The sequence below is a fragment of the Tympanuchus pallidicinctus genome, unplaced genomic scaffold (assembly GCF_026119805.1).
Source record: "Tympanuchus pallidicinctus isolate F22 unplaced genomic scaffold, pur_lepc_1.0 scaffold20, whole genome shotgun sequence".
NCBI lineage: Eukaryota > Metazoa > Chordata > Aves > Galliformes > Phasianidae > Tympanuchus > Tympanuchus pallidicinctus.
In genome coordinates this window covers 2553095-2573662 of record NW_026294722.1, presented here as the reverse complement: position 1 = coordinate 2573662, position 20568 = coordinate 2553095, and positions in this window count along the sequence as shown.

The window sequence follows — 20568 nt, the reverse complement described above, 5'->3', positions numbered from 1 at the left end:
ACAGGTTTTACCTTTTAAAAACATTGTGACTTACATGCTCATTTTGCCCTGAAAACAAGAATGTTTTGATCCCTGCGTAATGAAGGTATATGTGAACTCCAGAAGATTTACTTTGGTCACTGTGAAAAAAGAATTTATAAACCTCTCTCATTTCATTCATTTATTTTTTATCTGTTCTTCAAAACCCACTGAAGAAACAGCTACATTTAAGGATGTTTATTTTAAGTTGGTACTCTGGATTGAAAAGCTTTTCCATCTGTTTCTGCCCTGCATTGGATATAACATATTGCAGATGGCAGCATTTATCAGAATCCCACTGCAGACTATTTACTGGCTTTATGCCTTCAGAAATGGGCCACATTCACCGCTGCTCTAACTTCAATGGAACTGATGGAATGGCACCACTGGTAACTCTGACCCATCATCACAATTAAAGGAAACTTGTTAAGTGCTTTCTGAAGTATAATCATGCATTTTGGGCACAATGGATGTGTCTCAGTTGACTTCTTTAATGTAAGCATATTGAATTATATTTAGTTTTCATTGTTACTGAAGATTATTGGTTTGCGTTCTGATTTTTCCAGTCCATGAGCGATTCAGTGAACAGCCTTCTGACATACCATCTCAGAGTGCAGCCACAGGCTTGGGTGTACAGGCTTTTTCAACAGGCAGCAATTGGAAAGAGCCTCTGTTTTGACTGACAGTGCAAGAGCAGCGACATTGGCCAGATTAAGGTGCTCTTCTTTCATGTAGGCATTCTACAAAACGTAACACCTCAACATATTCCTGCTCCACATCCTCCCATTCCTGATATTCATTCTTCCAAGCTATGTGTTGAATACATCTGTATAATCAATGAATACTAAGATGTTATAAGATAAACAAGAAAGTTAGACAAAGCAGATCATGATAACAAAAGGAGAATAAATAGAAGGCTTATCCCCATCCTAGGCTCACTTACAAAACTCCAGCAGAGCACATCTCCAAAAGAGATCCTTCCTTACTGGTAGCCAGCTCTTAACTAGGTCTAGGAGGAGCACAGGAGAATTGCCTTCAGCTGTGCTCCTCTGGCTGGCTCATGGCTGGCCTCAGGTGGTCAATCAGAGGTTCAGGCTGTCACTCAGCAGTTCCCATACAAAGTCCCTCAGGATGCTAAGTTCTGTCTCCATTTATGAAGCACTTTGCCTCACTGGGTGTTGTCAGTGATTTCCATGGAGCTGCTCATGGAGCACGATATTGACAAGAGCTACCAGGATCTGGTCTTTTTTCCCTAGGCCTATGAATCACAAATTCATTTCCAGTTTTTAGTATCAGATCCATCTGGAAAGCCTGTTTGTTGTTTCACTCTCAGGTTATTTTTTTCTGCAGTATTTCATTCACAGATCATGGGACCAAATCTTGGGTTCAGGTAGGGAAGGAACTTCTCATGCTTTTTGACTTTCCAGAAATTGCACAGGGACAAATGTTTTCATGGTTACCTTCAGAAAAAATATTACTTGCTTTGGAAAGTTTGAAGAAAATTGGTGAAGAAAAGGCAGGAAGCAAAAGGAAATTTGACTTTTGAACACATTTTCTACCTTGCCCTATTTTATGGAAGGAATTCCACGTTAAAAATGTTAATCATAGCAAACATACAGTACAGTTTATTTGGTGCTGCTGTAGAAAGCCCAGTTCCAGTCCTGATGAAGATTTAAGTGAAATGACAAAGATTTAACTCTCACTTTTCCATATCCTTGCTTTTTCTCTTACTTCCTGCATTTTTCTTTGAAAGATATTTGTGAAAGGGTTTGTTTCTTAAAATGCCATTTGATAGGAAGACCCTAGATGCCTAGCTGGACTTCCTCTGTGCTATTTCAATGAATGCTATTAATAATTTGGCAGGCTGGCAGACCCTGGATGCTGCTTTGTATAACTTTTGACCACGGACAGCTTCTGTGATTCCAGCTGTGAACCACTGCAGTGGAAAAGACAATTTATTCTAAATAATAACTGTCCAGGAATTAGCAGCACAGAGAGTGTGCTGTTCTCAAACAGAACTGTGGGCTATGGGAGACAGGAGCTTAAGTGATGGCAGTATCACAACAGTGCCTGAGAGCCTTCTTGGTGCTTAAGCATAGCTGAGGCATCAAGATGGAAAAATACTTCAGAGATTTTGTAAGCTGTAGGAAAACTTCCAACTATTTAGCAAAGTTAATGCTGAGCTTTTCTGACTCATAGCAGTGCTCCAGTCTCACTGCTGAATCAATTAGCTCAGTGAGCACCCTTCCCATCAAAGTAACACCTTCCTTTCTTGCTCAGTTTTAAGACTTAATTCAATAACTTCAATAACAGAATTATATAAAGCTGTATTCTCTCTGTACTCCTGCCAAAGATTGCTTGCATGCTTTGCATCTCCCTGCTTGCACACTCGTATATTTAAATTGCCTTCAATCTGGAGTTTGGATCCTGTGCTAGCAATCAAAGAGCTTACGATTAAACCTTCTCCATTAATATTTGTAGTGCACCAGAGAAAAATGAGCACAGGGATGTTTGGTAGGAGTAGCTTTGAGGATTAGACAAATGCTGCTGTGGAGGGGATCGGTTTAACACAGCCAGGGGAGCTGAGATGGGCACTGCAGGAATTGCCTGGCTCTGCAGCCTGAAAGCTGGAGAGGTCAGACTGTTGTACGTGGGGGCCTGTAGCACACAGCCCTGAATCCCCACAGAATGTCCTCTGCAACTTATTCTAAAAGCAGCACGGTGACAATAACCTGCACAGCCTCCCTGCCTCTATATGTTGGTCCCCTGAGCTTGTCTTTGATTCCAACAGGATGTTTTCTGTGTGATTGCTCTGTTAGCAATACTTTGGTTTGTAACAATTTTCTTTCTTTTTTTAATTTTACTTTATGATTAATAGGTCAATTATGTAAAATTACCTTTCCCGATTAAAGCATAGTTTAGAAAAAAAACATTGAACATACAGTGCTCGTTTTTCATTTAGTTGCTTGTCACCGAAGCTGCTCTACAGGAAGGTGTTTTTACTGCTGGGTGAAAAACATCGATTAAAAATTCCTTAGAGCTCAGAGAGACTCGGTCTTGTCATTCAGTGGTTAGAAGGAAAAGAACTCAGAATTGCAATTTACATTTTTAATAAAGAGCTTTTGTGCTTTGGGAGGTGGCTGCAGCTTGGAGCGGGACTTTGGTAATACAGAGTTAAAGGGGCATTGGATATAAACATTATTTAAACTATCACATAGAAAGGAAACTAAAATACAGTACCTTAAAACTTGTTTCTTTTCATGAAAAGAGAAGGACAAATCAGTTACTGCCTGTGTAATTGTTTAGTTATCCATCAGATTACTGCAAACTGCATGTGTGTACATTTCAAAGTGCTTTGGTGTAGACAGACACAGACCTTTGCTACTGAGGAATTCAATGATTTACCCCATGGGAACTGCTGGGCTTGCTGCAGTTCACTTAATGACACTGATGGGTCAATTCTCTGCCAGAGCCAACAACTCATCTTCATCATCTTCTCAACTTCACATCCACTAATGATCAGTCCTTATAATGAAGGCATTTTTCACCCTGCCAGGAGTCACAAGAAGAAAAATTGATTGACAGAGTTATCTGGATTGTAGTAATTAAATCAGGGCAGACAAATCCCTGCCCTCATTATATTTCAGACATGTCTGAACCATGAAAAACAGAGCTGAAGCATTCTGATTTGCTGTCTGCAGTTTAAAATATAGCATTAAATGCTGTATATGATATACAGAGTTACAGTAAGTAAACATGGAAGAATTAGAAAAGGATAACTATGAATCAAAAGTGGTCAAAATATGGGTGTTGGGTATAACCATCTTTAGTGAAACATGTATATTAAGTATTTGAGAAAAGTTATTAATTATTAGACATTAATGTCATTCAAGAAATTAACTCAGAAGTATTCCAGTGCATTCAGACTCATTCTGCAGTGCCTTGCACCAAAACATTTGTTTGTACCAGTGAGGCAAAAGAGATAACAGGTAGAAATAGAGATACAAAACGGTTTATACAGAACAGAATTGGCACTGCCATAGGGTTGGCACTTGTACAGTGGAACACAACTGTACTGTTTTTGAGCTCTCCTGCAGATGAGGAGACAGATTTGCACTGTTAAAGCCAGAACAGGATTTGAAATAGGGCTGGAATTCTTTTGTTGGTGAACGCCTGTTGTGCAGCACTTCTCTGGAAGGATTTGTGTGCGGATGTTCTTTGGGTAAGGCTGCAATCTGCACTCAAGAGTTGTCCTTTAATTCTCTTTTTGAAGATATTTTTCTTCCATCAGTTTATTAAGCCATTTTTCAGATACTGTAAAATATTGTACCCATTTAAATGGAAGATTATGCTGCATGAAATTGAATTAATATTAACCACATGATTAAGCTGATTAGATCTAGTTAATATTGGGTATATAAGATGCATATTTACAGAGAGGCTGACTACAGTTTAGATCGCTGAAAAAGGAGTAAAGGAATCTGGATTCACCTGGACAATTACTCAGCTAAAATAAATTGGCTGAAGTTCCCCAAGCTCAGTGTAGAGCCTGCACTTACAGGGCATTTGGCATGTAAACACTACATTTGAAAACAACCTTAATAACTCAAAAATGCAAATGACAGCTAAAGTAGTCAGGAGTGCATTAATGAGGAAATCATTTCAGGAGAGAAGGCTTTGAGGAGACAAAGCCCGTTCCCCTCACATGACTGCTTTCCTGTCTCCTTCCAGGTTAGGTTCATGAGTGTTACAAATTATTGGTTGGAATTAGATTCCACAGCAGTATGGGAATGCTTGACCTCTGGTGCTGTGTACACAGCTTTGAGTTATATATACTGTTATATATATATATATATATATATATAATATATTTAATATACATATTTTATATATTATATGTAATACTGTTTATGGCTTTCTGGACCTCAGTGGATACTGTCATCATCATGAGCCAGCTCACACCTCAAAGAGCATGTGGGTAAATGAAGATAGTTATTAAAAAACTCTCAGCTATCTGTATCAAAGGGGTTACAGCAGTGGAAGGTGATGCAGAATGTTCTGGTTAGTTGCAGCTGCTGATTATCCTTTCTGAAGATACGCCATAGTGTAGACTTGCAAACTGCCAAAGCTGAGAGCAAACTTCATTGACAGACAGGTTTGTCCATGTGGGAGTCACAGACTGCATGGAATTCAGGGACCAAACACAAGAGATACTGTAAGTTAGAAAAAGCTGGTGAATACACAGCAAGTCTGAACAGTGAAGGCATGCATGATCAATTTTACTGGTTACTAAGACTGATCTTTAAAGGGTTAATAAGGTAATGACAAGGAAAATGAGTCAGATTCTGTTGCCTTTGGGTTGGCCTGCATATCACCACCAACCCAAAATTCCACTTAGCGTTGCTTTTAGGTCACCTGTGCAGAAAGGCTGGAGAGATCCTCTGGACATGCTGTGTGTTGCAGTAGTGACCTTGGGTAATTCCAAGGCCTGAGCACAACAGAGAGGGATTCTATGATGGGAACAGGGAAAAGCACTGTGAGGACGTGGGACTTTGTAAGATGAAGAAGATGCTGAACAAATGTCCTTAAGAGTCAAACATGTTCACAACCCTTTCCTTTTTAAGCAGAAAAATAAGGCAGTTCAACTTTAATGACCTGCTGGAACACAGAGAGCTCCCGCAGCCCTGGCAAACCTGACCTCTCCACTTCTGAATCAGAAGAACAGATAAGGGTTTGCTTAGCTTCCAAATCAAGCCTAACCCTTTTCCTGTTCAAAAAGTTTGTAAGCAGACATTTTATTTTCCACTCTGAAGAGCTGATGTGAACATATGTCATCCTCAATCTGTCACATTTTTATCCAGTCAGGAAATGAAATTCATAACATGTGGCTTTCATGGTCAATTGGCAAAACAGGACAAGAGATCTTGCACTAAAATTAAAGAGTAAACAGAATCTGCAAAATAACTCTTTGTACAGAATTATTCTGCTGTGAGGTGTAGACATCAGGTCAGTCCATGATGGGATGATCCACTGCCTCGGTTAGAAATCCAGCTGTTACAAACTGTGACAAAGTGAAAATGCTGAGCCAACGTGTTATTTGGAGAGTGGGTAACACTGGTCACGCTCAGTAAAGAAAGACCACCACGGGTCACCTACTGATTTGGACATTACTGTTGGAAATTAAATATCTAAATCTATTCCCTCTGAATTTATTTCAGTTCCATCTTTGCAACAAAGATGTCAGTCCCAGACACACATGTGCTGTTAGCCTGAATAGCTTGGTCTTCAGATGGCCCAGCAATCACAGCTGCTAAAAGGGGATCTGTCGGTGCCCATTTCTGAATCAGAGTAAGAGGCAATTTGTTCTGTGTATGATCTGTTACAAATGGGATACGTAATTCTAATAGATGTCATTAGCACACATAATTTATGAAGTACGACAGGTAGAGAGGGACCCTAAGATGTTTTCCTTTGTTTCAAAGCAGACCCTTTGAATGAGTTCTGCTGTCTCCTGTTTGGTTTCCACTCTGCTGACATGCTGAGGACGATGTTCTCTACTCCGTAGAACCTAACTAATTCTTTTTTCGTACTGGCTTTCTCTGCTTCTCCCTTGCCCAGCTCAGGAGGTCAGCTGCGTGTGCTCCTCTGTCAGGGCACAGAACAAGCCAGACAGATGAATAATACAATTATGGGAGGCAATAAAATCAAAAGAGATTTTTTGTTAACATTGGCACTGACTCACCACGTGAAGCAGAGCTCAGAGAGATATCTACTGGAGATTCTGAGAGGAAAATTAGACTTTGAAGCACTTCCCATAAATCCTGCTGTGTATTTTCCAAAACATTACAGCGTAATGGAAGAACAAATGGCTGAGGAGCAAAGCTTCCACAACCTTCGTGTACAAAGGGGGCAAATGAAATCTGGATTGCTCCAAATCCATCCCCATACTTGCAGCTTCCCTGTTTCCCTCTCCTCCCCCAGATACAAACAGCCTGTTTCACTGTGTTATTTCAATACAAAGAGGAGGAGTAAGGGTACAATGCTGGGAGATGAAAAACAGCATGTGGCTTACTCACAGCCTTCTCCATACCCCCTTTCAGAGAGGGATCTCTCATTTGATGAAGATCCTTTTTTTCTGTTTAGTCATAAACAGATGAATCCTATAATAGCCTCTGTTTCCTCTGCTACAGGAGGTCTGTATGATTAATAAGATCTCCCTGTAGTGAATGCCAAGCCAAACAGATGAACGCAAGGCGCATCTGCTGTAGATTAAACATTTGGAAAAAACATTTTATAAATATTTTTTTCCACAACAACATATCCATATGGCACTTAACTAGGGTATATATTTAAAACCTTGCATGTACAGTATATATCCATGCATATGTATTTAATACACTTATTAAATAAGTACTTATGTTGTCACTCAGCAGATATCTTTCTGATATGACTTTTCATCTATTTGAAATGTCAAATCAGACTGCTTGAAAGGACCACATTGCTTTCTCAAGCAAAACATGAGAAGACATTGCTTCTGAGTGGGTGGGTTGGTAGGAAGCAAACCTTTTATTTTATTAGTTCTCAGAAACAAGAATGCGTAAGATAATTACCTGGTTAGTATGAGGTTAAAAAAAAAAGGATACACTGAATATGGTTAGAAAGAGCAGATTGTCCTGGGTACAACACAAACAGATCCTGAGGAAAAAGTTAAACTAATTGGAGATTTCTTAGCATTTAAGTTTAACTTTCAAAATATTTCAAAATACTGGAAGTAATTCTGTTTATAATTAATACTTTAGACTGTCATTCATTTGGTTAAAAGGATTTACAGAAATAATAAAAAAAAAAGAATCTTCTTCTGCACTTAATTCTATAACGGGGAATTCCTTTTTTTCTCTTTCTGTGTTTCCTGCCTTTGAGGACTGGACCATAATTCTGGATTCGTGAGAGATGAAACAGGACAAGTTAGCTCAAGCTACCACCAAATTCAGCAAGTAAATACTATCTGGGAAAGATACCGACACTCTCAGATAAATCACTCTTGCATTTTAGTATGTTGTTCTTGTAAGACTTAGTGATATTACTGTAGGCTGATTTTATGGTAGGTTGGGGTTTTTGTTTGCTTGTCATGAAACCTGAAACGTGATTCAATTCCTGAGCTTTTTTAAAAAGTTGTCTCTGCTGTCTTTCCAGACTAGCAGCCAGAAAGAGGAAAAAATGGTCTTTTGAGATTCTGTAGATGCTTTGATTTTTGTCTTGTTAAGCATCAAGACCTGGTTTGCGCATGTGCATGGAAAACTGGGGCACTTATCTGAAGAGAAGGGCTCTCTGAATCTGACATTTGCTCCAGGAATGGCTAGTGCTTGTCAATTCATGTCTGTCTGGGCTCTAAGAATGTAAATTTCCAGACCTTAAAGCATGATACTTGCAACCAGACATGACGTTTACCCGCATGCTTTTACACAGATTGCAGAACAGGGGAAAATAATTGCCTAACTTTGCTTTTATCGCACACCATTAGGTACTTAGCTGCCTCAGACAAGAAAGACAAAAGCTCCTCGTGTTTGAGAGACTTTTAATATTGATGTTCATTTCACTTTGAGATTTCGCTGCCTAAATGATTTGCTTTCTGATATTCCTGCCATCGTTTCCTGTCCCCTCTCTGAGATTCCTGAGGGCAGATGGGAGCCTGGAGTTGGGCAGTTCCCTCACAGTTGAGCCCTGGCTTTGGTGATTGATATGTCACTCTGCTTTAGACTCTTTTCTTAATGGCCTACTTGTCCTTGCTTTGATCCTGGTCTGCAAAGTACAGTTTCACTATTTAAGTCAAATTGTTTTGTTGCTGTATATGGACTCTTGGAACAACTTATTGAGCAAAATTTCCAGAAAACTTGTAGAAATAATGAGCCATAGATTTGTTCAGAGCAATATTAAAGTGATCCTTCTTGCATTTGGGTTGAAACCAAAATACAGACGTGAAGCCTATATGAACACACCTAATTTTCAAAAGTATCTGTCTTTACAGTCCCACAGTAAGTGCTCCTTAGCTGTCAGTGATATTTAAAGATTACTTTTTTGCATGTGCCACAACCATATGCTAAATTAGTTTGCAACCAGTTTTAATTAAATTAGTTTAATGTCATACAGTGGTTTAACAGAGACTTATTTTAGACTAGCATTGGTTTGTTCCCAATAAATTCAACTCTAATTTTAGATCTATTTAATGGTGTTCCTACAGCCCTTTGTACTGGTTTAGCAGAACTGATATTTAAGCACCTTCATTTAAGCCTTTAAGAATCCTGGGTTCCAAAAATGGTAACTAAGCTTCTGCTAGCATTTACCATCAGGTTGCACTGCCTGTAGGTCTCCATGCTGGCGGATTTACCAGCTGCTCAAAGTGCACTGTGAGAGCCACAGGCAACAAATGATAGGAGCTCTAACTGAATGTTCTGGATATGAACTTCCCACGCATGTGGGCAGAGAGTCCATACAAGAAGGAAGCTGGGACAATTTCCCAGATGCTTTCACTGTATCCTGTAATGATACAGAAAGGTCTTTGGAGGAGAGAAGGTGCCCAGACAGTCCCTGGGGTAGCATCAGTAACAGTCATTGAGGGCGCAGTATTCTTAAAAGGCAGACTTGAGCATGCATGGGCCGGTCTGTGTAGGTTATGTGTCATCCAAGGAATTTTACACAGGCTCTTTAAAAGATGTTTTTTTCTCTGCTCTCCTCTGCCAGACCTTTGCCAGTGCCTCCCACAGTCTTATCCAGTTGTAAAAGGACACAGAATGAGGAGGCTTCTCATTATGTCAAGGGAATGCTTCCTTTGGAGGGGGGGGGGGAAAGTATTTGCTTTATTTTTCACTGAAGAATAGCTAATTAAAGGGAAATAAAAGGAGGGTGAGATGGGTGGACAGAAAAGGTCAGACTAAGTCTTGATAAAATCCATTATTTCTGTTGTTTCACCCCAGAGATAAAATGGAGTTAAGGAATTGGCCTCGTCTCTGCCCCTGCCAATGACCTGCATGAGATTTGTTTGCTTGGATGCAACACCCCATTCTCTCCCAGTTTCTGGGATTAATTCTGTTACCTTCCTATGAGCCCTCTGGATTGTCAGAGGAAAGTCTGCAGGGTACGAAGGGACTTCATTTCTGCTATGTTTTGTTAGAACATCAAACCACAGTTACCAGCAGGGATTATAGGAAAACTTTCTTAGGAAAAATCAAACAACCAAACAACCAAAAACCTTTCAACTGAAAAACATACTTTCTAGGAATTTTTTTTATATTTTGCAAAAAAAAAAAAAAAAAAAAAAAAATTGTATTTGGAAATAGAAACTCTTCTCATTAGAGACAGTGGTTGAAGAAATCTTTTTGTCAAAGAAAGATTTTATTGACAAAAGAAAAAAAAAAAGTCCCAAGTTTTCCATGATTGCTTTCCTGATCATCTACAGCTCAAATAACAGTCTTTGGTGACTGTGGCAGCACTTTGGTGTCTCTGGCCAGGGACTTTTAGCATCTCGACTTTGGCTGTGAACCCAATGCAGTTTGCTGCTGTCTAAGGTGAGAAGTGCACGCAGTGAATAAAAAGCTGGCCAGGGCTGGGAAAGAGAATGACGAACTTTTATCTCAAAACGTCACTTTAAATTCTCTGTAGAATTCTATAGAATTACCCATGGTTCTCAGCCAGTATGTTTTTGTGACTTAGCTACATTTCCTGCCAGATTATTCATTTAGATACAGATCCCTTGCTACTACAGTGTGGAAACCTGAATAATAATTTGAGCTGCAGAAAGCCCTGGTGAATTGCTGGCCTACTTTGCTCTCCCAGGGGGAAGTTGCATTTCTCTAATTCAGGAGCCATTGCTTTGGCAGATGACTCTATTTACTCAGTGAGCAGGTCAGGACAAGAGGAAAAATGGAACATAATCCAACAGCATCCATTTAAAAGTAGTTTTGCTCAACTACACCAAAGTCATTGCAGTCATAATCTCTAGGGAGCGTGTTCATTTTTTAGGCTTGCTTCCCAAGGAAATGAGGCTGTCTTCCCATCTTTCTGTCTGTCAATGTCTGTCCTCTCCCACTGACTTACGAATCTGTTTGCCATTGAAGAAAAAATGATGGAATGGGAGGAGGCTTTCAAAAATATGAAATTCCAGCAATGTTAACAGAATATGGCAACTGGGAGAGGAGGCCCAGAGTGCCTCCATGGAGGAAAATGCAGGTAGAGCAATCTCTTGCCATTCCCAGTCTGAAAGGCACGTCAGTCAGGGATCAGAGCAGACTGGGGAGCTGCCTGTACAGGACAAGGTGTTAGGTACATAGAAAGAGATAAAGCATGGTGTTTGTTGCATCCAGGGAACTTTGCCATTGCCTCTTTGCAAAGAGCTGACCCCTGATCGCTGTGCTTTTATCAGAACTGTAACCAAATCTTTGTCTATGAACCTCTTTAGCAGTGCACCAACACCTTGCACAGGAGCAGTTAGAGAGCTGTAGAAATGCAGTGTTGACTCAACACGCACAGAACGGTTCTGGGTTAGGTACTGTTCCACTGATCCCAGCCTTGATAAGCGAGCTCCAAATCTGGGAAAAGAAGCACTCTTGAAAAAGAAGGAAGAAAGAAAGAAAAAAAAAGATTTGAAATCCAACTAAGAAAACATTTTGTGTTCCCAAGAAGTTGAACTTTGTGCATTAAATTTCATCTCTGTTTTGACTGACACTCAAAACTGGTTTTGGAACCAGATGTAAACATTAGTATTATTATGGCTTCTTTAATGCTGAGCAAGAAAAATATTTTTTGCTTCAGTTTTCCTGGAACTGAAAGAACGAACAGTGAGAGATGGCAGAGCAGGTTCAAGTTCCAACTGATTATTGGATTCATTAAAAATGGGCTGTCTGAAGCAAACAATATAAGCAAACCCTGGAGAAAACAGAGAGAGGAGGTGTTGCTTTTTGCTTTATATGATTTCCCCACCAGCAGGTTAAGCATTTTGAACTACTTCAAGACGTTTTTCATTTTGTTTGTAAATAAGCATGCACTTGTTCTGGGATTTTAGTCCCTAACTGTCTGCTTTGTCCAAGGGAGAAAGGCAAAAACATGAGTGAAGCCCAAACAATAAAACCTCAGCAATGGATCAGGCTGGTTATTATTACATGATTTCAGGCTTTGAAAGGTCACGTATGTTTTTCAAGCTGGATTTATTTTTTATACTTATTTGTAATATTACTTCGCTGTGTTTCATAATGTCAGGAAAAATGTCTGGTTTCAGGCCTAAAATGTCAAAGCAGCATTTTCAAAAGCACTCAGCACTGGGCCAAATGTTTTTCTGCTGGAATCAGCGGTAGCAATCTCTTCCCCAGTCCCATTCTTTGTGGCAGCATTTCTAGTAAGAAAGATAAAAGCATGGCAGATATGAGTCCTGGATTAACTTCCTATGCTCCTAATGACCTCAGGTTAAATCACAGAACTATTTTATGCCTCAGTTTACATCTAAGTGAAGCATAAAATCTCTATCTCAGAGGGCTTTGCAGTTCACCAACCACTGGGAATGGCAAAACTGCTGCTGAAACAAGTGCCAAGTATATATCATGAAAGAATGGTCCCTGTAGTGTGGCGAGGAGTAATTTAGATGCAGCTGATGCTAGATATATATCTCCATCTGGCCACCATGTTAGTGAATTACTCTGGATGACACCGTAACAACCAAGAACTCCTCTAGCAAGCAGAATCACAAAGATGAGAATCTATTGTTGATTTTCCCTTTCTAAGTGGTTTTGCTGCTGAATTTGTCATGATGAAAAAAAAAGGAGAAAAAAAAAAAAAGGGAGCATAGAATAAATTAATTTGCTTTTCTAACAACTTTGATTCAAAGTTGTTGGTTTTTTTTTCATGACTCTTCTCCCAGTCAGCACGCTGGGGAAACACATCTAGTCCTGTCTGCTGCTGTAGGATGAAAATGCTCAATACCATATTTTTAAGAAACACATTTTTTGCCTGCTCCAGACATATGTCTTCAGTTGTAAGTATGCCCAGACAAAAAGAGATTGCTCTCAGATTCTGTAATCCTCTGGGGAAGATAAAAAAAATATTCATTCCCCTGTCGTTGTCTGTCCTCTCCTGTACCTTGTGTTACTGTGGCATCAGCTTAAAATGAGCTGATAAGAGAAAAGTACCATCAATGCGTGCTACTTCTGTGCAGCAGGAATATTTCCTTAGACTTGGTTTATGAATGCTATATTTTTTCCTAGTAGCCCGTTTTACTGCAAAGAAACATTATTTTGATATAGGAGTATGATCTGTACATGGTTTTTTTCATGGTGTTTGGTAGCACATTGCCAGCAGCAGTATCATTCTTCAGCCTGTATGGAGGTGTGATAGTGGCTGAAGGCAGTCTGATCATCTCGTGGTCTTCCAGAGAACCTGATAAATTAGGACACCTTATAAGAAGGTTATTTCTTCCTACTGTAGTACTTGTCCCCAGTTTCTCTGTCACACTCACTTCAAGCTGGGAAAGGAGAAATTTTTGACTCTTGGGTGGTAATAAAGAATCATAGAATAAAATTCTGGTCCCAAATAACCAATGAGTTCAGTGAGAGCAATTGTTCAGCTGGTGCATCTCAAATTGTGGTATCTGTTTGTGGAAGGAGGAACTGCTTGATCAAAGTCTCAAGTTGAGGAGAAGAAAGTATCCTCTGATAGAGGGATATACATGCTCTGCATACAGTTATAAACTGCCTTTAGAATGAGAGTTAAGAACACATTTTAATGGAGCACAGAAATGCTAAAATTATTTGTTGAATAAATTTGTGTCCTGATGAAATTAAGGAAGTTTAGTTGCATCCATAATAATTACTAATAGTGAGAACAAATAGGATTTATTGTCTGAGGGCCCTGCAGCATTGACACTTCAGCAAGATGGAGATGCTTTCTGATCTGGGAGGCTGTAAGCACAATGGCCCTTCAGCCAGCTGGAAAAGCTAATGCCTACAGAAGTGAGCTGAGTGTTTTACCATGTCTTAGATAATGCATTTTACTTGTATATTAGTGAGCCATTGACTTCATAATTTTTCTTCTGTTTGTCATTTTAGATTCTTTATTATTTGTGTTTTCATATTTCATATTATGAAATATTTCCTATTTTAGTTGCCTGTTGAGCCCATCAGACCTTGGTGTTAAACGAAGTGAAAGGACAAATGACTTAGCTCTCATTTTTCCAACCATTCTTGGATGGAACCTTGAGAGGAAAAGAAATGGTCTTTCAGAGTCAGCTTCTGTTAAAATTCTGCTCCTCTATTTTGATTTTTAAAGAGATGTAATATCACAATCACTTTTCTCTATTGGAACTTGGGGAGAGATCTTGAAAGGTATAAATGGCAGGTATTCACCTAATTCCCATGGAAAGTGTCTGTAATTCCACTGCAATGTCAGTCAAATTGTGCTGGAGCTGAGATTGCTCGCTGCCTGCACAGAGCAATGCTGTAAGGTAGGAGTTTGCACTGTGGGTGTGTGAACGACTTCAGAGAGTGGTGGCCAGGCACAGAGGTGGGAGCTCCTCTTGCCAGTGATGGTACAACTTCCAAGCTCTGGCAAAGGTCAGAATTGGCTCAGTGTCCTGTCAAGGCGACTTCTAGAACTGTAGGATGTTAGGATTTTTCCTGAAAGAGAAGAATAAGGCTTTGAACCACATTCCTCCCTGCTCACACTGATGAACTGGCATCTAGGCTCTCCCACATCCCATGATGTGATTGCCAGACCCCCCTACAGTAATGTGGAGCTGCCTCCTCTTCTGAACACTGTGCTAACCCAGAGGCTGCTCTGCCATCCCTTACAGCCTCTGTCATCCTGCTGCTCTTGGGTAGCACAAAGCTGAGTGGATACTGAAGTTTATACTTACTCCCATGCTTAAAGGTACTGTGGAATCAGGGCCTTCCAACATTAAAATAAATTGCTCTTCTTTAAGAAGACACAGTTATCTAGTCTTCATAGAAATCAAAGCAATTAGGAAGGAGTAAGTCAGCAACAGCAATAATCCTTTAATTCAAACCCGATTTCTTAAAAGCCCAAGTTAAAAAAAAAAAAAAGCTTGAAGTGCTTGACTGCAGCCATTAGAAAGCCCCATGCAACTAAGTCAGCACAAATCCCCACTTGAATTGTTTTTAAGCACCCTGAAGCACACGACTGTCCAGCCCAGTGACGCATGACGTTAGGATGCTGTATCTGCTGCACCTGGCCCGTCCATGGCGCTGCTGGCTGCAGACTGGAAGCAGTGATGCCCTACTGGGGCTTGTTACCCAGCCTGTTGAAATGAAGCTCAACCAGCCAAGTGCACAGTCCTGTGCTGTTTCCTCTTCGTGTCCAGCCCCATGCTGCTCACACAGCTACGTGCCATAGATGGAACTGTTCTCCACAGAGACCCGGTGGGCTTTTCATTCTGCCCTCTGGTGGCTCCAGCCGCTGCTGAAACATCAGGCAGGTATGGCTGGATGCTGCACAGATGGACAAAGCTTTATTTTCTTGCTGTCCTGTCAAAGCGTTGTGCATAATTTAAACGTTATTTATAAGATAACTTGGAAAAGTCATATAGCTTTAAAAACAAAAATCATGTAGAACGTGACAAAATCAAATGAAAAATAAAGTGAAAAATCCCCTTTAATTGCGGTCTGTACAATCAGATGCAATAGTCTGCGTGCAAATGGATTAATGTGCCAAAAACATAACTTGGGGCTAGAAGTATAACATCACTCAGTAAATTAACATCAATAATTATAAGCCGTAAACAGTAGCAAATATAATTAAGGTTTGAGGCCCAAGGGTTGTAAATGCCTAGATGCAACTGACACCAGACACTGATCTAGATGTTTGAGTCCCCTACAGAGACAGCAAAGTTACAAACATTACCCTACATGGAAATAAAATGTCGCATGTTAGGAGCATTTGCAAACTTCTCTGTCTGTTTTAAAGACAAAGAGGGCTCTTTTAAAAGCACAAAAATCCTCTGTGTGATTCTGTTGTTGTGCATGCTCTCCTTGCAGCTGAAGATGTGTAAGAACATCATCTGAACACATTTTTCAAAGGGTCAAATTAACTCGTTACTGTACCCTGTATAGGGTAGCTATTCCCAAAGAGCAGACGATATGGCTTTGTTAAATTTGTAAGCAGGGAAATAAAGATGGGAGGGAGGAGGGAGGAAGGGGTGAAGTAACTACACTGTGAGCTTCTGAGCTGCGCATAAAGTGAAAAACAGAAGAGGTGTTTATATTTGAAATGTCCTTTCAGAGCCCTGAATTGCCATCATCATAATACAGAAGAACAGAACTGGGATAGGGAAGGGGTTTCAGATGAAACTATTTGAGCACTTTTCAGAATATGAAGATTTTTAGTGCCTTTAACTTGAATACTCAGAGCTTTGCAGAAAACTGACATTAATGAAAGCAATTGAGTACTCATCATTACAGATAAAAACAAGTTTATTGTTTAGGAGTTAGTGCTTCAGCAGAGAAGACAGCATCAACAGAATTAGTTCATGGTTGAGCTAATATGGATTGTGATAGTTTTTTGGAGGGTAAAACATGCCTTTACAGTTGCAATCTTCAATGAAGTATTTGCAACACTGAAACTACTTCAGTGTGCATTCTTATGCGTGTTCTGAAGTGTCTTATGACATGCAGAAATTTCCCTCTCTCCAACAACTGTTTGTGGCATTTACGGAGAGTGACGTAAAGGCCAGGATGCTTTGGTAGGGATGGCTGTCAGAAGCTGCTTCTGTTCCAGTCCAGAACATTTTCTGTGGATAACCCAGGTATGGGACATGGGACAAAGTTTCAGTGCTCGTTGGACGGAAGTTAAACATCTAGGTAGCTGTCTTCTTCAAAATGTAATTAACTCCAAATGGCAGGAGCTACTCTGTTTGTACCACTGCAAAATAGTACTGTGTAGAGAAACCCTGAGCTGGCTTTGAACCTTAAAGCAATTCACCTTCACTTAGAGCCATCTGGCAGAGCAGTAATATGTGATCTAAGTGTACATGGGAAAAAGAGCAGGAATGGAATTCTGTCCTTAAGATAAAGGGATGCAAGTGTGCTAGCACTTCTGGAATCCTCAGTGATGTGAGTTGGTCCCAGGTGAGGTTAGGGTGGTACTTCTGATGAACGTGGGGTTTGCAACTTCTTACCAGTGTTTGCAGGATCCATCTCCCAGCTATCTTTGGAATGGCCCTATCATGGTTCCAGCACAGTTTTCAAGATGTCCAATAAAAGGACAAAAAGAAAATAGTTGTGGAACACCCCAAGCTCAGTGCTAGCATGGCGCCTGCAGCACTGCAGCCAACTCTGAGCCTTCCCACAGCAATCCGCTGCTCGGTGTGAACGTGCTTTCACACACACAATGCATAGCAGGGAGCAGGCAAGTCTGATCACACACAGAAATGAATATAAATTTCACTAGGCGAAAACAACCTTTGAAGAGTGTTGAAGTTTTCCCGTCAAGCAAAACAGAAGCAAAGCTCTCCGTTCTTGGCCAAACAAAAGAGCAAAAAACAACTGAAGCTGCTTGCCTGTTTGTAGTGATCCTCGTGGTTTGTGGGAAGGCCACATCTTAGGAAGTTACTGCTGGTAACAAGCACATACAAAGAGGAGACTGGAAAAAATGGTGTAACTAGTTTGTCTTGATCCTCCTGAAATATTTTTGTTTCCATTAAAATATAGAGAAATGGTCATTTCACAGTAAGAAGCTGTGCCTGGCCAGGAAATTATTATCAGAGGGATTTTGCTTCAATGGCTGATTTAAGAAAAAGCAGCTTCAAACCAAAGCTGCAGACTGGCTGCATCCATCCTTCCCCTCTCCCCCTCGCCAGTGCTCTGCTCTGCTCTGCAGCTGTGTGCCACTGCTGTGCCCACAGTGCCAGGCTGAGGTGCCCTGGGCTGGAAGGCCCTTGCAGGAACAGCAGAGCCCAGGGAGCTGCTGGCTACAACCCACCTCCTCCCCTGGGATGCTGATATCCTCATTCTGCCACCTCAGACTATTTATTGCCTACTTTACCCGTATCACCCTCTATCTCTGCCTGGAAGTCAAGAAAGGTGAAGACAGCTGAAGTGTTACTATAACTTGCAGCACCTCTATAAATCTCTTTCTCTTCCTAAAGAGCTTGGGTAGTTTTACAAGTGTGATGTCTTTTTATTTTATTACCCGGCCTGCAGTACATGAAACTGTTTTCCCACAATGTGTAAATGTAGAGAGAGAGGGGGAGGAAACACATTCTTCCCTGTTGCTCTGCCATCAGCTGCCTGTCTGAGATCAAGAAGCACGTGGAAACGTGAACTGCCTGAATTCTGAATGACGAGGAAATAGGTTAAAAGTGCTACTTTGTACTGTAACACTTTACAGCAGAGTGTTTTGTTTGACAGGACTTAATAGAAAAAATCTTTTAATCTCTGTCGTAGTGGGTAGATGGGAAGGCCAAAAAGTCTAAATGTTTTAAAGGAAAATTTTAATTAGTATGCAAATTTGACTTTCTGCATTAAAATGTCATTTACTAAGTAAATGTTGTTGCACTAGAAGTTCAGATATTTGATCATTTTCTGTCAAGGTGCCTTTGCAAATTTCCTGAATGTAATAACAGCATTTCAAAAACAAAGTGAAATTCCCCTATGCTTCCAATGCATTGGGTGTGCTCCACCAAAGGCTGTGTGACTCGCATCCCTTACATCAGCCACCATTCCCTGCTGCTTTTCTCTTTCCTCCAGTTTTCAAATTCTGTTCTCCACAGAAGTTTCCTGAAGCAGTGGAGCTGTGAAACACCCCATATTGTAGATGTAAATCAATGAAGCGTAGCTACAAGAAGATCACAAAAGCTATTGTAGTCATTCAAGTCAAAGGAAATAATTGTTGAGTTATTGCCAATTACTAGTAAAGGTTACCACAGTGATTAGCATTTACAGTATTTGGAAAATAACTGTGCACGTTTTGATAGTTAACAGATTTCACTGCATCAATAAAATCCACACCTTCCCGTCTGCCAAAGGACAAGAGCAAGATCAATGGTTGATGTTCCTGCCTTGCTTTTAGCATGGAGGCAAATGATGTAATATAAAAGTGATGGAATGATAGTTGTGAGGGAAAAACGGGAGAGAAAATTTAATCAAGGTGGGAAATAAGCCCAGTCTCTTCCATTCAGTGTCTGAGGGGTTGGTGGCTGCTTCTAGCCACCACTTAATAAATGCAGTGTCTCAAGCTGCACCTTATATGGATCTCTTCAGGGACCAGAAAGCATTGCACATGGGAGCCGTATGTTTAGCACTTGCCATCATTTATTGAGCTGAGGTCCAGGGCTGAAAAATGATTTTAACATTTGCATTAGGATCTCCTAAGCACAAAGTAAGGTACAGATTCTCAACAAAGTTGAAGACATAAGGGAAAAAATCTTAAGACAGCGCAGACGTGGTTTTGAAAATGAAAGAAGGAAGGGTTGATTGGGTTCAACAATACTGAAAGGCCTGCCCTGCTGAGTGCAGGGTCCCTTACAGCCAGCTGCAACATGAAGACCTAACCAGGATGCTGAGTGTGCAGGTGTGAAGGTTGGTACCAAACTGTGCTCACTCTGACTGAATCCATCAAGTCAAGGGAGTCTCAGGGCTCCTTTCCAGCCCAGTCCCATTGCCAGTTGTACCCACAGATGGGGAGGTGCACAGGTCGTGTAGTCCTTGGAAGTCCTTGCAGTTTTTGTGATGTCTGTATAATCTCCTGGACTGAGTGTCCCACATGAGCGTAAGCTATGCAGCTAGGTGTCCCTGATCTGGAGGCTCCTTGCAGCAGATCTAAAAGTTATATGTGCTGCAACTATAATGAGGCTTTCTCAGCGCACCTCACAGCCTCATGCCTAATTTACTCTTGCACTTACTGTCACCTTGGTTGCAAACTTCTGCGAGCCCATCAACAGTGACTAAGCTTCTGATCCTCAGGGCTGCCTTTTCATGGCAGGTTGAGACGTGTCAGCAGGAAAGCATGCTCTATGAATGCCTCTGCCTCGTCTGTACATAAACACCAGACGTCAATTCCTGCCATTATTAATCTGGCCCTTTTGATGAGCATGAAATTGGTGTGATGAAAGACTCTATAATGAATTTTTCTTTTGCATAATAGATGTTTTGCTGGTTAAAGGCATACCAAACCCCACTGCAGATGAATGCTTTCACTACGTTAGCAATTTTTATATCTTATTGGCAATGCTCTAAAGCAATGAGGATTCAGACTCCTCAGTTCCCCAGAGTTTCTCGTAATTACAACACTGACTGCTGGCGCATGAAAAAATGTCATTTGGCAAAATGGCCATCTTGGCTTCCTCTGTCTCATCCTCCCCTCTCTCAGACTTCCAAGTCCTGTTTGTTCAGTTTACTAGACAAACACATTGTTTGCTATTTGCCAGGGCAGATGTTTGTTTAATTCGGCACCTTCTGCTTCCTTCCTGAGACTGAGGAAACTCATAAAGTCATACTGTTCACTGTACTTTCTTTTCTATTTAAAACACCTCTCCACTGCCTGCTGAAGTGTAGAAAA